The sequence below is a fragment of the Felis catus genome, chromosome A3, assembly GCF_018350175.1.
Source record: "Felis catus isolate Fca126 chromosome A3, F.catus_Fca126_mat1.0, whole genome shotgun sequence".
Taxonomy (NCBI): domain Eukaryota; kingdom Metazoa; phylum Chordata; class Mammalia; order Carnivora; family Felidae; genus Felis; species Felis catus.
Genome location: NC_058370.1, coordinates 102,015,435 through 102,022,278, shown reverse-complemented (window position 1 = coordinate 102,022,278; position 6,844 = coordinate 102,015,435). Strand labels below are relative to the sequence as shown.

Sequence of the window (6,844 nt, the reverse complement as noted above, 5' to 3'; positions counted from 1 at the left end):
CTTTACTGCAGACTGGTTGAACTGAAGCCTTGTGTTTACTTTCAGGTTTCACCTTCTTTTTTGTTGTTGTTGTTAAATGAAATTTATCATCACATTGGTTTCCATACAACACCCAGTGCTCATCCCAGAAGGTGCCCTCCTCAGTACCCTCCCACTCCCCCCATCAACCCTCAGTTTGTTTTATCTTCTATGAGAATTATCACAAACTCAAGGATATTCAGCAGAGGTTGACCACGATGGTGAGGGAGTTAGAAACAGCCAATCTTACAGAACTCTTGAGAGAATAGAGATATTTAACCTGCAGGACGAGAATAGTCAGAGGAAACATAATCAGCGCTGTCTTAATGTATTTTAAGGGATGTAAAAATAGAGCTTCCGTCTATTGACTTAGATCCCTCTAGAAAACAGAATTAGATAGAAATTATAGATCAGCAGGTATGGAATCATTAGAAAGAAATACCTTCCAGTCTTGTGAAGGCATTAAGAACACAGGCTCTGCAGTCAGATGACATGGGTTCAAATCCCAGTTCTGCCTCTTTTTGGTTGTATGACCCTGAGCAAGCCATTTCATTTTTCTGTGCCTTCATTCCATCATCTGTTAAATGAGAGTAGATAATGGTAGTCATTGTAATAAAGATTCATTATTCCCTGTGCTAGATATTGTATAGGGTTATAGACACAATCATGCCTAATGATGACTCACAATGTAGAGGGAGACGTAAATGCACACACGGGTAATTCAAACATGAAGCAGATCGCTGAGATAGAGGAACCAAGTATGACGGGGCAGAGAAAGAGAAATGTGGCTGGGGGAACCAGGAAAGATTGCTTGGATGAGGCAGAAATGTGAGTAAAGGCCTGAGGGTGAGAGGAGGAAGGCCTTGTTTGAGAATTGGCAAATGGCCCCATCAAATTGTGCCTCTCTTGTAAGCCTTTGCTATGAAGCCAACCTGTGGGGTTTGTCTTTCTCTAAACTTCTGCACATATATTGCATGCTGCCAATCATCTTTTTGTGGTAGGAGAGGGAATTTTTCAGCCTACTTTGCAAATAAAGACATATCCCAACAGGATCTGAGTGCAAGAGCCAAACATTTGATCCAAGGAGCAGGTGGTGGAATCCTAGATTATGGACCAACGAAAGGATGCTCGAGAATAGGTCTACTGACCAGGAAGCAAGCCAGAGGAAGGGGCATGCCCAGCATGGGTAGGGGTGGTCCAGAGGAAGGGGCATGCCCAGCGTGGGTAGGGGTGGTCCAGAGGAAGGACCATGCCCAGTGTGGGTAGGGGTGGTCCTAGACCTGGGCAGCTGGAACACATGTATACAGGTGTCCCTCCATACTTGTTGTCTAGGGCATGTAGAACGTGGGGGTCCCCACGAATGAGTGAATGAACAAATAAATGAACATGTGGCACAAAATAGGCTACCATGTATATTATAGTGTATTTTTACGTGTAATGTGGATCAATACGATGTGTAGACATTTGAACATCTTGTAGTTCTCACTTGCTGCTTTCTGGTGAAGTGCTCAGCAATCCACGCGCGTTGTTGAATGTCTAAGAAAATAATTTCTTTGCTTTCTGATGCTGTAAAATATTGTTTGGATTAAAAGGGCAGGAACAAATTGATGGATCTGAAGTTTTTTTTTTCTTTTGGCTTGGAGATGACAGGGCAATCCATCAGACAACTTCCTTGGCTCCCTGTGACATTTCAAGCTCAAATGTTATAGCTTTCTTATTTTTCTTTTCTCTTTTTTTTTCACCCCCTGGCTCTCTATTGAACTGTGCCTCTAGGAAATGCATCCTGTAGATGTGGCTTTTTTGACACTTGTCATATGGCAGGCGCTCAGTTGAGGCTTGTTGAATGGTGGCCAGGAATACTCCGTCTAGCTTCTCAGGTCGTGCTAAAGTTGAGGTAACCTCTTCATCCACCGGTGATGCTGCCTCCATCTGTGTCCTAGAACATTCAATAGGGAATCCTTGCAAAACAAAGCAGGTCCTAGAAAAATGGCTAATGGTGCAGATATCCACATAATGTGAGTTCAGCAGCTGGACTGCGTGCACAGAGAAAATATTAGAAGTTAGAATCCTTGGCCTCTTCATCTGTTTCTGCCATCATGCATCGTGTGAACTTGGAAAGGCTACTTAACCTCTCCCACCTGCAGCTTCTCTACCTTTGAGCCAGAGAAGTCAAGTAAGTATCAGAATGAAATGAGATAATGATTGTGGGCACATTGCGAGAATACAGAACATAACTTGGTGATATACACCCTCTGGGTGAGTTGTCTCTTGCTGTATAGCAAATAAACCCCACGCTCGGTGAATTCAAATGGCAAACATTTATTATCTCACTGTTTTTGCAGGTCAGGAATGTGGGAGTGGTGTAGCTGGGAGGTTCTGACTCACAGTCTCTCAACACATTGGCTGAGGCTGCATCATCTGAAGGGTTTACCGGGGCTGGAGTGTCCTCTTCCAAGATGGTTCATCCACACGGCTATGGGCAGGAGACCTCAGTTCCTTGTTGGCTGTTGGCAGGAGGCTGCAATTTTTCACCATGAGGGCCCCTCCATAGGACCACTTAAGTGTCCTTGTGACATGGAAGCTAGCTTTCTGCAGAGCGAGTGATCCAAGATAGCAGTCACAATGTGCTTTATGATCAAGGCTCAGCAGTCACAAATTGTGATTTCCTCAACATTCTGTTGGTTGCACGGGTCAGCCCTAGTCAGTCTGGGAGAGAGACAACACAAGGGCAGGAATTCTAGGAGACCATCTTGAAGGCTGATGACCACACCCTCTCTCAGTTGAAATGGTTCCTCTGGGAGATGAGGGGTGTAGCTGATTACCTTTAAGGTCTTTGCTCTATAACCACATCACTGCTTGCTCCAAATAGCTCTTCGGCAAGCCCACTAGGCAGCTCCTCTCCTTTCCCGTCTGGCTTAAAATCCCTGCCATCGTTGTCACCTCCTTGTTCCATACTCACAGTTCAGTTTCAGTCTCCCTGGGGTTCTATGAAAATGGCTGTGTGTTGCATCCGAGGGACGTTTCTGGGGCTCTTCATGAGGGGTTGCAGGGGTCTGTCACTTACAGGGGCCGGCCATCGCAGCTCACTTAGTGTCACTGCAGCCTCATTTTGTGCGAGATGGAGCCCTTGCTTTGAGAGCCGGCGAGGACGTGACTGACATGGGCAGTGAGCGAGAGGAGGGCCAAGGTCTGCTGCGGCTTTGACGAACTGCCTCGTATTTTATATTTTGCAAAATGTGTCTGTTTCTGAGCTCTCTATTCGATTCTGTCAACTCTGAGGGAGACAGAGCTGGCAGGGTTCCTTCTGTTTTGTCGATTGAAAAACTAAGGCTCAGAAAGTCCTAACAGAAGCATTTGCTAGAATAAGCAACACAGGAGGATAAGATACTGGGAGGTTAAAATGTGGAGTTTGGGTTTAAACGTCTTGAGCCTCGGGTGTCTGGGGCATATTAAGTGAGGTTAATGTACAACTTTGAAAAGAGCTTCCAAGATGATTAACTGGGCATGGGACATGATCTAATACCTTGATTATTATGCTTTATCTGCAAATTTCTCCACTCCTTCCCGCTGTTGTGCTGTTTTGTGGGTTCCTGGTCCCAGGTGCCCTGCGTTAGTTTCCTGAAGACCATCCTCCTTAGCCTCATGGACTTCACTGGCCTGGTTGCACACCTCGAAGTCCCAAAAGTTGACTAGGAGCTGATTTCTAGTGGGGAGAGTTCTGACTAGGGTTCCAGGTACCCCTGGGAAAAGAGAGAGACAGAAGCTGCAACAGCGTGGGCTTCACCATCCTTCAACGGAAACAGAGTCTTTCAAAAGCGTAGTCCATCCATCCAAATAGGCCGCCATGTTCCGTTTCCAGAAGGTGCTGGGGCCTAGATCTGCCTTTGCCGCTAGTGAGCCGTGAAGTAGGAATGATGAGTAGAGGTCCCTTGGGACTAACTCCCACAGGCCTGGGGTCCCCTCTGCCCTTTGTTGACGCCCACAGGCTGTCCCCACCCTACCAGCTCCAGCTCGGACCCCGGACCCGAGTGAACTCTGCGCCCCCTTCCGGGTCCTTCAGAAGATCATCGGGAGTGAGGCTCCCTGAGGCGGGCGCACCCCACATGTCCCGTCCCACAGGCCCTTGGAGCAGCTGCTCCTCCAACCTTATCTTCCCTCTGCCTCCATGGAAACCTGAGAAAGACGGAAAGGGGGAAGTGGCTTTGGTTTCCCAACACAAATAACCCCAACAGAGCTTTCTCAGCAGTGACCCTTAGCCTGTTGTGTCAGCCTCAGGCTGAAGGAGGAAGGAAATAGACCTTCTATTGAGTATTTTTCTTCCCCTGTCAAGAAGATCAGAGGAGCTGAGACGAGAAAAGAAAAGGAGTCAAAAGCACCTTGTTGCCTCCTCCTGCAGGATTTGTGTTGCTCTTCCCCTCCCCTCTTGAGCTCTAAGTAAACAGACTCCCCGGCTGAGGAAGGCCCCGGGCCCAACTCGAGCAGGCCATAAATAAGAGCCCTTCAGCCTCTGGCTCTCGGTGAGTCGGTGAGTCGAGAGGCCACTTGTGAGAGGAACATTTGATAGCGGGGGAGCGGCGGGGGGAGGGCGCTCGTGTTAATTGAATCCCAATTTCCTTCTCCCAGGCCTGCTCTTATCTTTTTAATTATACAAGGCCTTTAATCTTCCTGAGGACTTGTCTCTGTCATTAATGCGTGATCTCTATTAGAGATAGGGGTCTGCTCGGGATAATGGGAGCCGCAAGCGGAGGCCTCTGGAAACTTTTTTGCTTTTTGAAACACTCAGGAGTTACCCGGGGCCAATCCAGGGGGGGGGGGGCGGGGGGCACCCCGGGCTCCCCTCAGCCCCCAGATGATGGCCTTTGGGCTGTCTGTACTTGACGTGCTGGACTGTGACATGTGGGACAAGAGCCTCTGCTGGCCAATACCTGTCGTCGTGGCCCTAGCAGCGGAGGGACGGTCACGCTGCCCGCAAGGCCATCCCAGGTACTTCTCGGGGGGGAAAGCGGTTCAGCGACACTCACGGGATGCTGGGCACCCAGGTAGGAGCCCGGAAGGAATTGGATATTCTGTATCTGCTAAACATTGGAGCCTGCCGTAGGTGCTTGTGAATGGAAACGTGTTCTCACGGGCTTTCCTTAATGTCGCAGGGATGCGGGACCTCCAGGTGACAGTGGTGTGGGACACTCCAGGGTTACATTGCTCTTCGACCCCTGCCCTCCCAGCTGCCCTGTCAAATGGCTAATGAGTTGTAAACCAATACTTAGGGGTGCGAAGGACATGCCCTGTTTGAAGGGAGCTGGCTCATTTGAAATGTTCAACAAATGTTTGCTAAATAACTTTTCAAACAAGGGCTCTGAAAGCCGTTCAGCCTAGAACGTGAATTCACAAGTGTTTCTCGAGCAGTTGGAGCTCCTCTTCTAGAGATTTAGGTTCTCCTGGAATTCATTTTTCTGAGCCGCACGGTGGCCTTCCGGGTTTCTTCACCCAGGCAGTCTGTATGTCACATGCCACACTGGCTCCTGCGTGTGCGGAAAGATGGGTGAGGCTGAGTCCCTACAAGGAGCCTAGTGCTCAGCTGGGAAACAAGATATCTTTTGTTAGTCTTAAGTCTATTGCAAATATTTATAAATAAATACACGTGTATATATAAGGCAGTATATAGTATACATTGATACACTATATATATGTGTGTGTGTATACACACACACATGCACACACACTGTGTGTGGGTATATACACACCTAACACAACTACATAAATATTACATACATGTGTATATATTTAAGATTTTGTGTATTTATGTACATATGTATATGTATGCTTCTATATACATATATATGTATCCATATATATGTATAGAGAGAGAGAGAGAGGGAGAGACTTATCTTCAGAGAAGTCAGTTGCAATGTCAACTGTATCTATGTGTCTATCTATCTATCTATCTATCTACCTGCCTACCTACCTGTTTATCTATCCACACACCCAAATATGCAAGTGACTTCTCTAAAGACAGAAGCCCCCACAAAGAGCATCAACAGCCAACTGCAGATCCTGAGTGTGCTTTTGCGAGCCTCTGCACCGAGCCCCATGTGTCACCAGCTCACACAACCACCTTAGAGGTTTTGGAGGTGGCCTGGCTGTTACTGACTAAGGCCTCATAACGAGAAAATTCAAGAGGCAGGGTTCCAGTCCATGTCGTCCACAAAGCTTGGCCTTCTAACCCCAAGCCTTAGAGCCAAAACTTCCCTCTTTGTTTGAAACCACAGTTTGCTCCTGAAAGTGGGTAGTTCTGGCCATAGGCTTCCCATGAAACATAATGAACCTGGACATGGGCCAGAGAAGAGCAATTAAACACTCGAGGGGAGGGAGAGGCTTCTGTTTAAGGACAGACTTTAAAAAATAAACCCAAGAGTCAAGTCTGGAAAGAGGAAGGGTGAGCAGAGAGATGTGGTGGAAGTCTATGGGATGGCGGAGGGACGGAAAGGGAAGGGCCAGGTGTGCCTGCCTGCCAAGGGCCACTCACCGAAACTTAGAGGCAGCAGCATGAGGACAACGACAAGAAAGTTCTATTTAACACGTTCCATAAGTTTGCCGCCCGCTGGGTGATCCCAGTAGGTGGCAAAGACTGAAAATATAAATAGATTCCCGGCCTATGGATGGTTTGCCGCGAGCTCCCTACAGAATACCTGGTTGCTCATTGTCTCGCTCAACCTATCTCAGTTTCTAACGTTCAAGACCAGGAGTTGGCAAACTCTGTAAAAAAGCAGGCAACAAATATTTTTTGGTTTTGCGGGCAACTCTGTTGCAGTCACTCAACTTTGCCATT

At 47.6% G+C, this 6,844-nt stretch overlaps 1 long non-coding RNA gene across 1 annotated transcript; it reads right to left on the bottom strand.

The window, feature by feature from the left end:
* Window positions 1–216: 216 nt before the first annotated feature.
* LOC109498253 lies at window positions 217–3,556 on the bottom strand. Its single transcript, XR_002154975.3, has 3 exons — window positions 1,505–3,556; window positions 461–595; window positions 217–298 (listed from the first exon to the last, which is right to left on the bottom strand). It is a non-coding gene; the product is annotated as an uncharacterized LOC109498253 (long non-coding RNA).
* Between the last annotated feature and the right edge of the window lie 3,288 nt (window positions 3,557–6,844).